The sequence below is a fragment of the Schistocerca piceifrons genome, chromosome 4, assembly GCF_021461385.2.
Source record: "Schistocerca piceifrons isolate TAMUIC-IGC-003096 chromosome 4, iqSchPice1.1, whole genome shotgun sequence".
NCBI classification, from domain to species: domain Eukaryota; kingdom Metazoa; phylum Arthropoda; class Insecta; order Orthoptera; family Acrididae; genus Schistocerca; species Schistocerca piceifrons.
The window spans coordinates 161,376,811-161,394,996 of record NC_060141.1 but is presented as its reverse complement, the minus strand read 5'-3'; positions in this window follow the sequence as shown (position 1 = coordinate 161,394,996).

Below are 18,186 nucleotides of genomic sequence, written 5' to 3'. Positions count from 1 at the left end.
GGAGGCATTACTTTTCAGGATGACGTCGCAATTGCAGACAGTGCAGCTCTGGTGATGGTTCCCTTTCTTAAAAATGAGTCTCGAATTTCATGAAATCTTATTCAACGTTCAGTAAAAATCTGAGTTATTATCGCTTATCTTCGGCGGACCGCCACCTTAAGGGGCATAAAATAAAAATCCCTCCGAAAATGTACGTTACTAGCGAGAAAATCATGACTGGTGCCTAGATTTAGCACCCAACTGCGTTAAGAAAAAGTTCAGTCGCAATGGCCGCCTTTCATAAAAAGCTGAACACGAAATGAGAAATCAAAGAGTGGAAGTTTGTCTCAGATACACGGAGCAGTTTAAAAAAAATTCCACACCGTGAGAAGTTACTGAGAATGAAATGAGGATATTTTCAAATCATTTCACTATGTAAAGTAAACCATTGATCACTCGCCTAAAATCACTATACATTTTTCGAAAAATTTTACAGGCACTGCGTCTCATAGGGTTAACTCTCTACCTTCCTTTGAAGAATGTCAACGATAACAGCAACAGCCATTGCGCAATTACATATGGACCAGTTCAGAATGAATACAACGCAGTTTCTGAGTTTTGCAATATCTGGTTTTGCCTTACTTTTTACAAACAACAGCCAGTAGTCAGTACTGTGCTTCACGGACCACTGTTTCAAGCCTTCACCGCTTTCACATCAGTTTCTCCATAGCTACCTTCTACACAATGCAAAGCTGGGTAGTTCTTAGTGCTCTTGCAACACTTTTCAACTCGGCATTAGTGAGGCCGGGTATGTCACACCCGAGGTGTTCTGAAGCGCTGATTATTGAACGTCATTGTTGTCACACAAATCTTGTTGTCACAGTAGCTGGAGGTGAGGGAGAGGGGGTGAAGATGGCAGTGCTGCGTTTATTGTTGCTCCAGCATTAGAGGGAGATACACGCGTGCAAACGTGGCTAGGGTACGTTATACTCGACGTCATAGTCGGTGTTACATTTTTGAGCTCTCAGCATGTTTATGAGATACACAGTGATTTATAGTATTCTTTCATTTATTTTTATGTTTTATATATCTCAGGACGTCTTATGAAGAAAATGAACGTCGGCTACAAGAACTGCTACAAGAAGATTCAGAAAACTGTTCAAATGCTAGTTCCTGTGACCCTGAAAGCAAAGAAGACACTGACAAGGTTTCTCAAGGAAGTGAAGAAAGTGATTCGGAGCAAGAGGGTATTTTCTACGATTCGGAAGAGCCGAAATCTGCGTTAGTGGCTCCTAGTCAGTCACCTGAGGTACGTGAGATTTTTTTTTTATATGTCCAAAGATGGTACAAAATGTATGAAGGATTGTCATAGGCAGAGTTTTCGTATTCGTTCAGGGAATATTATTACCAATTATCCAGGTGTGAAAGGTATTATTAGATAATATCATTACTTTAATTAATCAAAGAAACTTTAATTTTGCTCGAATTTGGTATGAAAAACTGTTAAACTTCTGAAACTTGAACTTTTTTTGAGAAAATAGACACTTCATTATTTAACCCGAAAAAAATTATATCTTAAGCATAGTATTTCACTTACTCATCTTGTTTAATAGACGCCATTATCAATATCCCAAGTAAAAAAATACGTAATACACGATTATAGTATCAAAAATTCGTCATCAGAGTTTTGAGTATCTCATACCGATCTCATAGCTGGTGTAACAACTTGACACCTCATTCACGCCGGGTTAACCTGAAATTAATATTTTTGTGGATTCCATGATAATGTTACAAACTTTCAGATATGATGGATACGGGTAAATGGATCAATCAGAGGTAAGGGACCCTGGTCAGGAAACGACCGAGTCGAAAGTCATAAGCGAAAGTGGTTCTGATGCCTCTGACAACGCACTTCTTCTACTGAAAACTCTTTGTTTCCCATATTTTTGGAGAATTTTCCTGTAAACATTGGCTCTACAATGCATACCTTTAAGAGCTACGGGCAGTTGTTCAGTAAAAGCGATGTGTCTCACAGTAGCAAATATGAACAAGTGCAAATTCCTAATAAGATATGTACTTTACTGCCCATGTTTGCTGCAGATTTTTTTTTTTGTTTTGGTCTGAACTGCCCCCTCCCAAAATATGGAAGGAAAAGAAATTGCTACAGAAGAGATCAACTGTCAGAGCCATCAGAGTGATTTTCACTTACAATTCTAGAATCGGTCGTTTACGGACGTAAGTCCCTTACCTCAAACTGATACATTTACCCTTTTCCATCATCCCTGAAAGTTTGTGCCATCATCATGTTATCACCTTATACGAAGGGCTTATTTCAATAGTGGTACAAGTCCATTTTTGTTCATTGTGAGTTAAAGAGTCCCAAAGTTAAATGAGCGCTGAAAAATCTACAGTTGAGATACCAGAAATATCCAAGTATATGACTTCTTGCTAGAGATGAACCTTTCTTTCTGTTTAATTGACTCATTAATTGAAGAAGCATTATAGGCAGAAAAATGTAGGTCTATTGAAAAAATCGCTTCATTTATAACTGGATATAAGCACACATTGAGGAATGAACAATATATTTAGCATGGAATATGGCTTAAGCATAAGCAGAGCAAAAACGAAGGTAATGAGTGGTAGAAAGGAAATCAACAACTTGGTTACCATCAAAATAGGGAAGATCACAGCAGCAGGATGAAGTAAAAGATTTCCCGTACTTAGGGAGCAAGATTACGTGCGATGGCAGAACCAAAGAGGTAAGTAAATTGTCACATATGTAGAAAGCTTTCTTCCACAAAGTGTTCGGAAATCCCCATTACAAACCTCTAGCAATTACATTGGGGAGTGAGTACATAAAATATTTAATTTACAATTTCCGTGCTACTGCCGTTTGAAAACATGTTTGCTATGTAATCATGGTGGGTGGGGGGCACACTGACATCTGATCGACAGATATCATTTGACGTCTGTCCTACCTTTCTGACCTTATTCGAGCCTCATTCACATGTCTGTGAATGTTAGAGCAACATGATTGAGTTTGCAGAATACACCGACATGATACTTCTGTATGCTGAAGTTGATGGAAGTGGAAGAGCTGCTCATAGCCTCTATCAAACTCGTTAACCACAACCTCCGAATCCACAGCATGCCCATTGCGCCATAATTAGACTTCGAGAAAGGAGTACTTTCACCGTCAGCGGGCGTGACAACTGTACTCGAAAGAGGCGCCGCACATCCTAATCGGAAAAGGGGGTGTTGTGTGCGTCACTTTGAAGAGAACCTTGCAACTAGTACACGAGCGACTGCGCGATTATTAGTGAGTGGAACTGTAAAACAAGTTACGGACTGGGTCACGCCTAATAAATTACTTGTAAAAGTGGTCGCGTTACCAGCATGTTACCGAACCAGGTGGCACAGTTGTTAGCACACTGGACTCGCATTCGGGAGGACGACGGTACAAATCCGCGTCTGGCCATCCTGATTGAGGTTTTCAGTGATTTCTTCTAATCGCTTCAGGAAAATGCCGGGATGGTTCCTTTGCAAGGGAACGGCCGACTTCGTTCCCCATCTTCCCTAATCCGAAGGGACTGATGACCTCTCTGTTTGGTCCCCTCTCCCAAATCAACCAACCAACATGTTCTCAAACGTTTGTAGTGCGGAAACCGTTTGTTTCCGGTCACGGGTTCCATTTCAAATTATTATCTACTCACTCCCCTCTACAAGTACTAGAAGTTTGTGACGGGAATTTCCGAACACCCTACAATTTTGCTGAAATAAAGCAGTTGATATGAAACTGGGGAAAAAGTTCGAGAAAGTAAACATCTTGAGCACGGAGTTATTTGCATTTCGAAGGTAAACGAGTGGTGATTTGGTGAAGAACAAACTGGAAGCGTTGGAAAAGTGAAGCTACAGAGAACACTAAAAATTGAGATGACACAAAGATTTGAAATGAATAAGTGCCAAAAAGAGTAAGTGAGGTTAGAATTCTATGAAAGCTTTTTGCCAGACGAATGACCAGGTCCCTGGAAAATCTGCCACAGCATCCTGGAACGGATAAACTGGTCATAGAAGGAGAAATACAGCGGCAAAATAGTGGAAGCAGAACAAGACAACAACATGGAAGCAGATTAAGAAGATGCTGCATTTAATAACACAGTTCAACAGTGAATTTGCCTGATTAAAATTTTCATGTTTTTTATATTAATTTGCATTTCCTAATTCTAATAAATGAAGCCATTGTAGTCGTATCCCATACCATTTCTTTTAAAATTAATATTGTGAGTTTTTATTTATTTCACCATCTTTTGTATGAGCATGAAGCATTAGAATATTGCAACACCGACATCTTTTAGAATAAACCTGTTTAAATGAACCACTTGACTCTTTGAAGTCAGATAAAAGCACATCCTAAGCTTCCACACCATTTTTTATTGTGACTGCTTCTATATAGGCCACAACAGCTTTTCTGAACAGCAAGTAATTAACATATAAATAATAGCATTTTGTTGGCCTTATCATATGTAAATCATTACAGATAAATGAGAAAGACACGTTGGGTGCTGTGTAAATAATCCAGATTCAGTCTGTTACGTTTGTAGTATTTTTTGTTAGGATTAAGAGAAGAAACGTAACGAAAGCTTACAAGGCGTACTTCAGAATTAAACTAGGATATCAACCGAGGAGTTGTGCTCTTCACAGTGTGTGCGCAGTGTTTGTGTTGAAGACTTACGAAATTGGACAAAGAAGAAGACACCATTACTAAGTTTTTCAATACGAGTTGTGTGGCGTGAACTTCAAAATGACAGTATTCAATGTCACTTTTGTACAAATATTGTGAAAAGTTTAGTGCAAGGAAGATAAGAAAGTCATAATTTGTCATGAGCTATGAAACTAGTGACATATCGCCTTGGTACTCCCATACCGAAGCCAAGCAGAGATAGTTGTTAACATATTTCAGCTGCAGTGAACAACAGTTATTTATCATCATCACTTCTGTCAGACGAGTTCGTTCCTGAAACGTCAAATGAGTCACAGCTGTTATCACAAGCCAAACTACATGATATTCATAGTAAGGTTCAAATGGTTCAAATTGCTCTAAGGGCTATGGCACTTAACATCTGAGGTCATCAGTCCCTTCATTCCGAATCCGACTTCCCTGAGGATTTATTCTTCTTGGCTAGTCTCTTCACCATTACTAGTTCGTGATCTGAGTCTCAATCCGCTACTGGACAAGCCTTACAATCCAATATCTGATTTCGGAATCTCTGTCTGACCATGACATAATCTAACTGAAATCTTCGTGTATCTCCCGGCCTTTCTGAAGTATATCTGCTCCTCTTGTGAATCTTGAACAGAGTATTCGCTATTACCATCAAATTTATTGCAGAACTCAATTAGTCTTTCTTCTTTTCACTCCTAGTACCAAGCTGATATTCTCCTGCAGCCCATTGCTCTACTCCATCCCCTGCAACTGCAATCCAATACCGCATGAATACTCCACTTTCGTCTCCGTTTGAGTACTGAATTACCATTTCACTACCCTCATATACTTTCTATATCTTGCGCCGTCGGCGTGTATACCTGAACTATTGTTGTCGGTGTTGGTTTGCTGTTGATTCACTGAACTGTTTGCAGTATCTCACTCTCACTCATAACGAATCCTACTCCTATTATCCCATTTTCAGTTGCTTTTGATATTATCCGATATTCATCTGTCCCAAAATATTTTCTTTCCATTTCACTTTACTAAGGTCATATGCATTTAAAAATACGTGTTCAATTTTAACATTTACATGAAAAAAAGTCAGTGGAACCATAGACAATAAATAAGACAAAATATTATGCAAATGGGTCTACGTTCCCGAGTGAGGAGATAGTATGTTACAGTAATTCTGGAGCTTTCATTTGGCTGATCCCACTCGCATATTCGATACATTTCGTAGTGACAAGTCAATTTTGGTTTATCAGCACTCAAATGTAAGTTTCATTTATCTCATCAGTCGTTACTTAGTGTACTGCCTTTTTCATACGTTAAATTTCAATTTTGTAGCGTTTCCAAAGACAGATCGTTAGATCTTGGCGCGATCAAGATAAATTTCGACGTATCACCACACCACTGCGCAAAAAGTTCGATAACATTTGGCATTAATGAAAAGTACCTCAGTTTCTTCGACTGTTGTAAACAGGCTGCCTCCCCTAGGAGCCGTGAGGTGCATTTTCGCTGATGTTTTGGCAGAAATTTTAAATTTAGTATTTGGAATACGTACATGGCGGCGACACAAAACTAAGTTTGCTCAGTATTTATTTCATTCGAAGCCCATGTCAAAGGAATCGAACATAATAATTTCTCAAGTATAATGTTTCGTGATCATTTGTTAGAGCTTTCCAGAATTAATCTCTTTCATTCTGTTCTGTTGACATGCATTACCAATCACGAAGAGTAACCAGTACTATATATATATATATATATATATATATATATATATATATATATATATATATATATCGACAAATCAAATATCGCACCCGATTAATTTTGGACCGATCCCTCGATTGGTCACGTAAAATTCCGCATTAAATTAAATTTGGTGGAACGGGAAACGTACCTCCACTTACCGACATTTCAGAACTGTTTAAGTGTTTTTTGACGACCACATATTTCTAGCGGAATGAACAGTTTTATGAGCAAACGGATGGCGCGGCTATGGGAAGCCCCTTAAGTCCCGTAATTGCAAACTTCTGTATGGAGAAATTCGAACAGGCCTTAGGAACTGCCAGCAAAAAGCAAATGTATGGTTCCGATACGTGGATGACACGTTTGTGCTGTGGAGACATGGTAGGGGAGAACTAAGCCGGTTCCACGAACATCTCAACAGTATAAACACGAGAATTAAGTTTACAATGGAGGAGGAGGTAGATGGAAAATTACATTTCCTCGATGTGCTTGTTTTTAGAAACGAAAATGGTAGTTTGGGCCACTCAGTGTACCGCAAACCCACGCACACTGACCGTTATTTGCACCGGGATTCGAACCACCACCCACAACAGAAGCGGGGTGTTATCAAGACGTTAGTGGACAGAGCTAGGAATATTTGTGAACCTGAGTTGCTCGACGCTGAGATGGAACATCTCCACAATGCACTAACGAAGAACAGATATTCGTCCGCCGAAATAAAACGTGCGTTGAGGCAGCCACGCAGAAATCATACGGGCGTACAGGCTACTGCAAAATCTAAGGTTTTCCTGCCGTTTGTTAAAAATGTAACGGAAAGAATAGGGAGGATCTTGACGAAGCGGAATATTACCGTAATTTACAAGCCCACCAGGAAGATACAGGAATACCTTAGGCCTGCCAAGGACGCTCGCAAACCATTGGAAAAAGCTGGAGTGTATAGGATCCCATTCAGCTGTGGTGATGTTTATGTGGGTACCACTAAAGGAACGTTTTCTAAACGTTTGGAAGAGCACAAGGGAAATTGTAGAAGAGAAGAAACGGAACGATCAGCTGTTGCGGAGCATGTTTCCAGCGAGGGAACCACAATATTCGTTTCGAGGAGACGCAAGTACTAGCGGCCACAAGCGGATATTACGAAAGGCTCTACAGGGAGGCAATCGAAATCGCTAAACACCCAAATAATTTCAACCGAAAGGAGGAGGGCGTGAAATTTAACGGTATATGGATTCAGGTGTTAAAGAAGATGTGTACCACCCGTCCACTACTGGGTGATGGCAACGGTGATCGACGGCGACAGACAGCGGCCAATTGCACTGACGTTTTCAAAACACGTGACGTCACGCCGCGGCGTGGGAGCGCGCGGACACGGAATTTAGCGGCAGTCAGTAGCGAGCCAGTGGGTGTGTTGGACCTTCCATCGAGCGACGGACCCCCTTGAAGATGTCTCCCGCAGTCGGAGACGAAACGTTGGGAATCGACACAGAATTCATCAACAGCCCGGATAATTATAATGGATATGATATTTCTTCTTTTCTTGTGGGATGGGGTGGGTTAATCACTGTAAGTTGTAGAATGTTGAATATGAATGTAATAGTTGTCAGAGAATGGACGACAGTTTCGGTGTTCAGCTGATTTGCGTTCTGGTTTAAATGTTAGTGGAGAGGTTCATGTACAAGTGAGTGGAAAGGGGGTTTGCTCGTATTATTATTATTATTATTATTATTATTATTATTATTATTAATAATATTATTAGAGTCCTGTAGTATGGTGTTACTCCATTATTCTATCCGCTAGTGTAAATAATGAGTTGTGTACTTGATCATTGAACAGGGTTTTCTTTTCTGCTTTGGTTCTCTGTGTGCCGGATTTTTTTGCGAAGTTAGCAGGTGACTTTTATTGTTTATTCTAACAATGTTTATGTCTTCCTCTCTTGTCGTTGGTTTATGATTGTGTTCCCCTCTGTGTTGTGAAAATGTGGAATGATTTGACCCATATTTCCAGGCTCTCATGTGTCCTTTGTACGTGACATCAAATGTTCTGCCTGAATGTCCTATGTACCTGTCATCGTAAGCGTTACACTGTAATTAGTATATACCCTCTTTCTGATATATATCTCTTTTTATTGTCAGTTTTGGGGTGTATTTTTGGATAGAATTATCTGTTCTCTGTGCTGTGTTTATTCCTTGTATTTTGATAATGTTGCTGATTTTACGTGTAAGTTTGTGTTTCCATGTAATTGTGTACTGTCTTGTGTTTCCTCTTATATTTTCCTGGTTATTCTGAGTAGTTGTTACAGTACTGAGTGTGATTTCGTTTGGTTCTGTTGTGGTGTTGTTACTGGTTTTGTGCTTCTTATTTTTATTTTACTTGTAATATTGTTGTTTACCTATGTGACTATGTTACTACTGAACCCGATGTTTTGGGCTATCTGCATGTTATGAACAGTTCTTTTTAATATTTTTCTTTATTGAGTGACAATGTGTTGAGTCTACGGAGCATGTGTCGAAGTGCTTTTGTCTTTGTGAATGTGGGTGATTTGAGGACTGGGGAATCATAATGCAAGTTGCTGTGGGTAGTTAAATATCAAACATATGATTATGGTTTTGTTTTTATTGTTACATCCATGAAGTTAATTTGATTGTTCTGTTCTCTTTCCATTGCGAATTTTGCCTTTTTATGTACCTTATTGATGTCAGTATGTAAATTTTCGGTTGTTGTTTGTTGTTCGCTTATTAAGCAGAGGCTTTCATCCATTCACCTCAATCACTATAGTATGTCATATTCTTTTGCTGCCATTTTTATGAAAGTGATATGTACAGTTTGGATTATAAAAATATTTGATATGGCTCCTGACACTGTGGACTCCATTGGTAATCCATCTCCTTGTAAATAAAATTAATTACTGAATTGGTAATAATATTGTTCTGTTATGAATCTTATCAATGTGAGTATTTCATTAATGTGTTCATCAGAGAGTTGATTATGTGTTTTCCGGTTCTTATCTATGATTTATATTATGCTTTCTGTATCAAATGAGAGGAGTGTTACTGTGTCTAAGAATTTTGTATCACAACAGAAAACACTCAGTAATATAACAACCACACAGAATAGTCAGGAAAATATAAGGGAACACACAAGATGGTGCAAATTAAATACAAACGCAAACTCACACATAAAATCACCAACATTTCCAAAAGACAAGGAATAAACACAGCACACAACAGATAATTCTGTACAAAATGCACCCCAAAACTGACAAAAAGCAGAGATATATGCCAGAAAGATGGGATATATCAATTTAGTGCAACACTTGTTAAGATAGATACATAGAACAAACAGGCAAAACATTTGACGTCAAAGAACATGTGAGTGCCTGGAAATATGGGACAAACCACTCCACATTTGCAAAACACCTAAGGGAACACAACCACAAACAAACAACTAGAGAATAAGACATAAACATAATTAGAATCAACAGCAAAAATCACCTTCTAACACCGCAAAAAGTTACGACACATAGAAAACCAAAACAGGAAAGAAAACCCTGTGAATGATCAATTACACATGCAAAACAACTCATTGCTTACACTAACAGCTAAAATAATAGAGTAGCACTACATTACCATAATAATAATAATAACACCCAACCACCTTTCCTCTCGCTTGTCCATGAATCTCTCCACACACATTTAAACGAAAACTCAAATCAGCTGAACACCAAAACTTTCGTCCATTGTCTGACAGCTATTACATTCATATTCAACACTCTACAACTCGCACTGATTAACCACCAACACACCACAAAAGGAAAATAACATGCATGTATACTCCACCTCTCTTTAGCTCTTTGTCTGTCTGTCTGTCTGTCTCTCGCTCTCGCTCTCTCTCTCTCTCTCTCTCTCTCTCTCTCTCTCTCTCTCTCTCTCTCACACACACACACCCACACACCCACACACACACACACACACACACACACACACACACACACACTCGCTTCCACCCCCGCCTCCATCCCCCGCACCTAGACACACAGGCTCTCTCAGTCTTACCCCCCCCTCTCTCTCTCTCTCTCTCTCTCTATTTATCTATCGCCGCGCGGGATTTGCCGAGCGGTCTAGGGGGGCTGAACTCATAGACTGTGCGGCTGGCCCCGGCGGAGGTTCGAGTTTTCCCTCGGGCATGGGTGTGTGTGTTTGTCCTTAGGATGATTTAGGTTAAGTAGTGTGTAAGCTTAAGGACTGATGACCTTAGCAGTTAAGTCCCATAGTATTTCATACACATTTGAACATTTTGAACAACTATCTATCTCCCTGCGGACACACACACATAGACACACAGATATAAATATAACAGAAAGGAATAGAGGCATGCTTTCAGCATATACTTCGTTACGTTGGCAACATATACATAAAAAACCCGATGATACACATAGTCGACTCAAAGCAATTACATCTTGAAATCACAGTTTTCAGTCAAATACCTAGAAGACAAAAATTAGGTAGAAAAAAGTTCGGAACATAAAAAGTTCTTACATTTCGTAAATGGAGCTGTAGTCTGACCTTCAGCATGTGACCAGATGAGAAGAATTGCAGACGTCAACTAAAAACGCGAAGAATTAAGTAATCACTTATTTACATGATAAACGAGACTTCAACTGTTTTATAATCTGCAAATAATACGTATCATAACAAAACTGTATCATTCTAGATCCGACTGATGATGCCTTAAAGTAGAAAAAGCGAAACGAGTCTGGGAGAAATGAAACAACAGGACGTGTTTTTTTATTTGCAAAACAAATAGTTAATAGACTAGTTTAGTTGTGTGACAGTACGACCTCAATTCAGGTTTCTTTGGGTTGTAACACATATTCAAGTTAAAGTTCACTTGAGACTTTTCACTTGCTGTAGGTTTCCCCTGTCCATTTTTTATATAATAGACTAGATAATCAACCCCTGCAAGTAGGAGATGAAGATGGATGATTACAAGGCCAAATAGACCAGTAGACGAGTGATTCTCGCCAACCGACAGGACTACCCTTCATTTTCTTTTTTAAATCACCGTCTCAATTCATGTGATGACAGCCATAAACACTGTAACACCCCGTTATATCCAAGTGATAAAATCTCCAGTCGCTCCAGTAGTCCAACAATATCTGTGGACTTCTAGACGCAGGCCAAAGAACTGGATTGTGAAAGCCGAAATGCCTTCGAGTAAGACACGTACTTAAAGGCAGATCACTACGCTGATACAGATTTCCTTTGTTAGCCGATGTTGTTGGAAGATGGCGAACGAATTTGGGGGTTTAGAAATTAGAAAACTGTCTTGACACAGACATCAAGTGGTACTTGGGAGTAACGTAAACGACGTGCTTTCCACTGAGCATCTATCACAGTAAGTTACTATAAACTGTTCTAACCCTTATAATGAAATAAAAGCGCCAAGCTTCCCTTCTTCCACTGGTAGCTATCGTAACTGGAAAAAAGTCTGGCCGTTAAAACGGTATCTTCACACGCACATACATCACAATAAAGGCAACGCCCAGAAATGTCGCAATGTGAAGGTCAGGTTTCGTTTTAAATCTACATTGCCTGACCTTCCAGCCTTTTGGTGCCTAGCGTCCGTAAGTCTTTAGTGGACACATGACGTGGTGCATGCTTAAATGCGTGTAAATGAGGAGACGAGTTCACGGTAATTACCCGTTGCACCGAAAAGACATTTTCCATTACTGAGCTGAGTGCTTTAAAAGCCTGTTGGGTTAGAAAGGAAGTCGTGCTTTCCTTTTTCGTCGAGTGCCAGGTAGCTATTCTTCCGTCAACGTCTCAAACGAGTGCAACTGTGCAAGGTACTGCAAGGTAGCTATAAAGGCTGTACAAGCTGAGCGCCGTAAAAGCTGCATAAATATTGCCCCGTGTAGACCTGCAACGTCGCTTCGGCAGGAGTCACTTACAGTGGGCGAACTGGAGAGCTTGTTATCTGATATTTACCATCTTTAGCCTTCAGATCAAGAATCAGCAAGCAACGAATGACGTCTTGTACAATTTTATTTCAGCCACCTTGAAAAAGTGAAATCAAAACTCTTCTGTGGTTGCTTTATGGTTACTGAAAGAGACAAAGAAAACTACTCAAAATCTTCTTATTTCGACAGAACTACATTTTCGTGAGACACTTCCACACTGAATGGTTTGTCAATAGCTCCGTTTTCCCCTTTGTGCCAAGACCTGCGTTGCAAGAGGTGAATGATCATATTTATTCGAGTATTTTTTATTAAGAACTAATTAAAAACAAGGGCGTAAGCGGTGGGAGCGTAAGGGGAATCCCACAGCGAAACGTAAAGGAGAGCAGGGACGTGAAAATGGTGCACTGATGACCACTAGAGTAACTGTTTGCTCATGTGAAACAAGAAGAAGTGGATGTCATTCTGTAAGACAAGAACTTTCTCCCGAATTTCTCATATCATTAGGGCATCTGGCAATCAAAGTTACTGTGCGGAATCTATGAGACTGAAGACATACCATAAGATTCAACAAAGAATACGATCCATAATATTCGTAAGCTAGCCGGCCGCGGTGGTCTAGCGGTTCTAGGCGCTCAGTCCGGAACCGCGGGACTGCTACGGTCGCAGGTTCGAATCCTGCCTGGGGCATGGACGTGTGTGATGTCCTTAGGTTAGTTAGGTTTAAGTAGTTCTAAGTTCTAGAGGACTGATGACCACAGATGTTAAGTCCCATAGTGCTCAGAGCCATTTGAACCATTTGAGCCATTCGTAAGATAACAAAAACAAATAATGTGAGAACTATAGTACAAATAGCTTAATCGCTCATGCAGCCTAGTTAGTGGAGTGGATAATGTACAGAACAATGGAAAAGGAAACTGAGGTTGTATTAGATAACGATCAGTTGTTTCAGAAAAGTTAAAAGCACTACTGAGCCCTGGAAGGGGAACAAGGGGGAAACAATTGGTAGCACCAAAATTTTTCTTTTAACAGGGTGGTTTTATTGCAGTGAACAGTTACACCAATTCTCAATTTTTCAAGATCAGCTTTAGTTCTTTAAGGCAAGCAGCTGCGATTAATCAAAACAACCAACACTCTTAATACAGTAGCAAAGGGCAAGCTGGGAAGACAATGAAATTTAAATAACAACTCTCCACAAGTATGGCTTCACAGGTAAGATTAAATTTATGATTGTTAAATACCTTTTTTTTAAAAAAACTTTCAACAAATATCCCTTAATGCCTTTAGTAAAACAATAAGTGGTAGGCCTAACGAGAAAGTGCAATCCACCCCAACATTTCCATAGATCATAGACACAAGTTGCACAATTTAACCCCAAGGATTTGCCAAGATAATATTTCCCCAAAACGTAAAAGATGAATCATTACACTAAAATACTGCATCAGTTATCAATATAAAAATTCACAAGGAGCCCAAGGCTAGATTTTAACATTTCTGAGATCGCAGTAGTAGGCAAAATAAAATTAGCTCAGTTAACAAAACACAATTACGCCAAAACTCAAATACAAGTTAAAATGTAACACACACGGCGACAACAGCCAGCTTACAATAGTTCAAAACATTATACAGTCTCATAGGTGCGCAGATGTCATTACCAAGGGGAGTGTGTGAACCAACTTGAAGCAACTATAAAATTGCATTGACCAAATTACAGATTCGGCAGTCTATGTAGAGAAGCCGGCAAGAAACGGTAAACAAGTCAGGAAACGATCACCGTCGCCCACATACACACTCGCGCACGGGCACAGAGGAACCAACTTTAAGCCAGTGAGATAGGACAGGGAGGGTGCAAAAGAAACAATTTGTCACGGGGCCGACCAAACCACTGGACGAGAACTACCAAAATTCACTCACCTTAAACTTTACGTACCAGTTCGCTTGCCGACGCGGAAGTGTTAAGACGTGCTACGCGGTCGCTCTTCCGTGTGACGTTTGTGTTTACCTACCAGTGCACGCGCGTAACAGCTTTCGTTTGGTACGGTTTTCTGTTGACACCTGACATTACTATCGGTGACGGCAAGCCCCGCCATGTATGGTGGGGTGTATGGAGAAGGGGGTGGTGACTTCGACGCCCCTATGGGACAACATTAACAACAACCACCTTCCCAGCGGCTACATCCAGATGCAGCACTCTTACCAGCTCCTCCAGGAAATACATTGGACAACACGACGGCTGTGATCAGCCACTCGTTAGCAGTTGTTCGGGGAGAATCTGGAATACAGCCGGCAGAAGAGCATATGGATTTATCGGAACAGGATTCCTCCAGCTGCTCCGCTACGAGAAACAAGCGACAAAGTGTGGTCAGTCTGGATTTAAGAAATTCCAAAACCTTCATAGCAGACGCTAATCAACTCTTACCTGTAACTGACGTTTCAAATGTAGCTGACCCCCTGTAGTAACTCCTTCTGGGCTCACTCCTAACCAACATGCTGCAACTAACACCCCTCCTGTGGGACCTGCACCTACTCCGAGGTCTCTCAACTTTTACAAACGTACAGATAGGGGACCATTCGTAGTTTACATGGGATGTTTGGACAAAAACTAAGGCCGCTTGCACCCTATGGCACTAGGGAAATTATTGCATATTTATTTGCCAGAAGTAAAGAATTCTATACTTAACATCTCTTCAGCAGGAAAAACAAAAGTTAAGATGGAACTGAAAACCCCAGACAAGGCTAATTTCCTAGTTACCAGTAAGGTATTAAAGTCAAAAAACATAGAAGCTCACATTCCTTCCTTTGTTGTGCATAAACTGGGAGTAATCAGGAAAGTAGACACCAACCTTGAAGAAGCGGAGATTTTGGAAGTCGTACAATCTCCCTTCCCTGTTGTAGGCGTTCGGAGGTTTACGAAGAGATATGGTAAAGACCAAATCGTTAGATTGCAGACCTGTTTGTTAACCTTCGGCTCTCAAACCTTACCGGATGCCGTGTCTGTTCACGGAACAAGATGTCCCGTAGACCTTTATGTACCAACTATCAGGCAGTGCTTTAATTGTCTTCGTTACGGGCACATAAGCAAACAATGTCGATCTCAGGTGAGATGCATTAAATGTAGTGGTCCACATAATGTTGAATCCTGTGTCTCACCTATCACTATTTGCGCTCATTGCGGGGGGACAACACGCATCCTGCCCGGAATACCATATACGGTGACGAGCTCAAGAATTAGTTACGTTCAAGAACATTGACTTCAGGGATGCGCTGTCTATTGCTCGTATGCCAACCTATGCATCCGTCACCGGGGTTGAACAACATCACTTGCCGGCTCCGATCATTCCTGCTCCAACAAATTTGAGCTCTCTGGACTTTCAAAACCCACAACTCTTCCCGCCGATGCCCGCCGCAAGCATGCAGAGTCAACAACGCGGAAGTGGGGACGCAACTTAGTGAGCAACTGTGCCCCAGCAGACACACGTCGCTTACCGGCCTCCCCGGCGGCAGGCGCAAGTAAACAACCAAAGTAACGTTCGTGAGTGGTCTCAGTACCGCAGCCTGTTACATCCCATGCAACATTCATTCACTCCTATCAGCCAAAATCCATACCAGCCTGCTGCTCACAGATTAGCAACCCCACAAGCGCCGAATCAACGACAGCCTCAAGGTCATGCTGAACTTATAGATAAGATAATAAATGTGATTGATATTGTTATGCAAAACATGAGACAAAATATTGCTATGAACAATTCCGATATCCGGCACCTCGTTACTGGCATATTTAGTTACGTTCAAGAACATTGACTAAATTATGGCGGCTTTAAAAGTATTGTAGTGGAATGCGAGATCGGCTAATTCTAATAGAGAAAGCTTGCAACGAGAACTGTTCGTAAGTCAGCCTGATATCGTTCTGACATGTTAAACTTGGTTCAAATTCGAACGAACTGTTCGCTTTCAAAATTATTCTATAGTAAGGGAAGACCGTCTAGATGGGTGGGGCGGCGTAGCTATACTGGTAAAAACTTCGCTGCCGCATCGACCACACCCGTTACGCGTACCTGTCACCAACTTTGAATTAGTTGCTGTGGAGGTATGAACTGCCCACAAAACCTTTACAGTTGTCTCGTTGTATAACGCTCCCCACCACAGTACCGTGGAAGATGACTGGAGACAATTAATAAGTCAGCTTCGTCCTCCCTTTATCGTAGCTAGAGATGTGAATGCCCACCATGTAGCGTGGGGAGGAGACGTGACGGCAAGACCTTGATATGCGTTATCGACGATAAATACCTAGTGATACTCAACGATGGCTCTCCTACTATGATAACTTCACCTCTCCGTAGACCCTCCGCAGTCGATGTAACTCTTTGCACCCCCCTGCTTTACTGAAATATCTAATTGGTGCGTTAAAAAGGATTCAATGGGATCCGATCATCTCCCAATAGAGTTTCACATTGACATCAACGTCGATACTACGCACATATGTTACTCTAATAGTACGTGGAAAACCAAGGAAGCCAATTGGGCCTCTTATAAGGAAACGGTTCGGCGGGCACTCGCAGATACGAGACGTGACTTACGGGACGAAGATGCATACCCAGTTTTACTCAATGCTATGAACGTCGCAGCTGGCATCAGAATCCCTAAGAAAAAAGAGTTTACAGTAATGAAGCACCGCTCTCCTCCTTGGTGGAATTCTGAATCCTCTCGGGAAGTTGCGAAGCGACGACTCGCCTTGAAAACCTATCGTCAGAATCCTTCATTGGACAACTTCTTGGCTGTGCAAAAAGTGAATGCACGAGTTAACAAATGCCTGAAGAAAACCAAGAAGGACAGTTGGAAACAATTTTGCCTGTCCCTAAATAACTAAACCTGTATGGCAAGCATCTGGCATAAAATAAAAGCATTTAGAACAAGAAAACTGTCTTCCTCCCCTCCTGCTACCACGGCCTGGTTAGAGGAATTCATAGATATAATCGCTCCTCCCACGGTGCCATTTTTAAACCATCGGTTCCCTGCTGAAGAAGACCGCTATCATGTTCCCCCACGTCCTTTCTCTAAAGAACTCAACGAAGCTATTAAAGTATCGAGCGACAGTTGCCCTGGCATTGATCATATACACTACTCTATGCTTGCACACCTGCCTATAGAAGCGAAAGACTTTCTCTTGAACATTTTTAATCAGTACTGGTTGAAGAAAGACCTCATATCATCATGGAAGACGCAAGTAATAATTCCGATTCTCAAAAGTGGTAAAGATCCAAATGTCGGTACTAATTATAGACTGACTGATTTGCCGTCGTGTGTTGCAAAAACACTGGAACGAATGGTAAAAAGGAGACTAGAATGGTGGCTTGAAAAAAGTAATTTGTTGCGTCGGAGACAATATGGCTTCAGAAAAGGCAAAGGGACCATGGATAACCTGTTTTTGCTTAATATGGATATCACGTCAGCCTTTCAAACGAAAGAGACAGTAGTGGCAGCTTTTCTTGACGTTAAGGGTGCGTATGATCACGTACAAATACCGATACTCTTGGACAAGCTGGCAGGATTCGGAATTGCTTCACGGATGATCTACGGTATCAGTACCCTGATTACTCAAAGAACGATCTACGTCCGTTTCAAAGGTACCATGATCGGACCTTTTTATGTCTCCCAGGGCTTGCCGCAAGGTGCAATTTTAAGTCCTCTCCTGTATACTCTACATACGCACGACCTAGAACGCATACTTACTCCCCCCACAAAAATCCTACAGTATGCTGATGATATATGTGTTTATTCTACTACTGCTTCATATCTT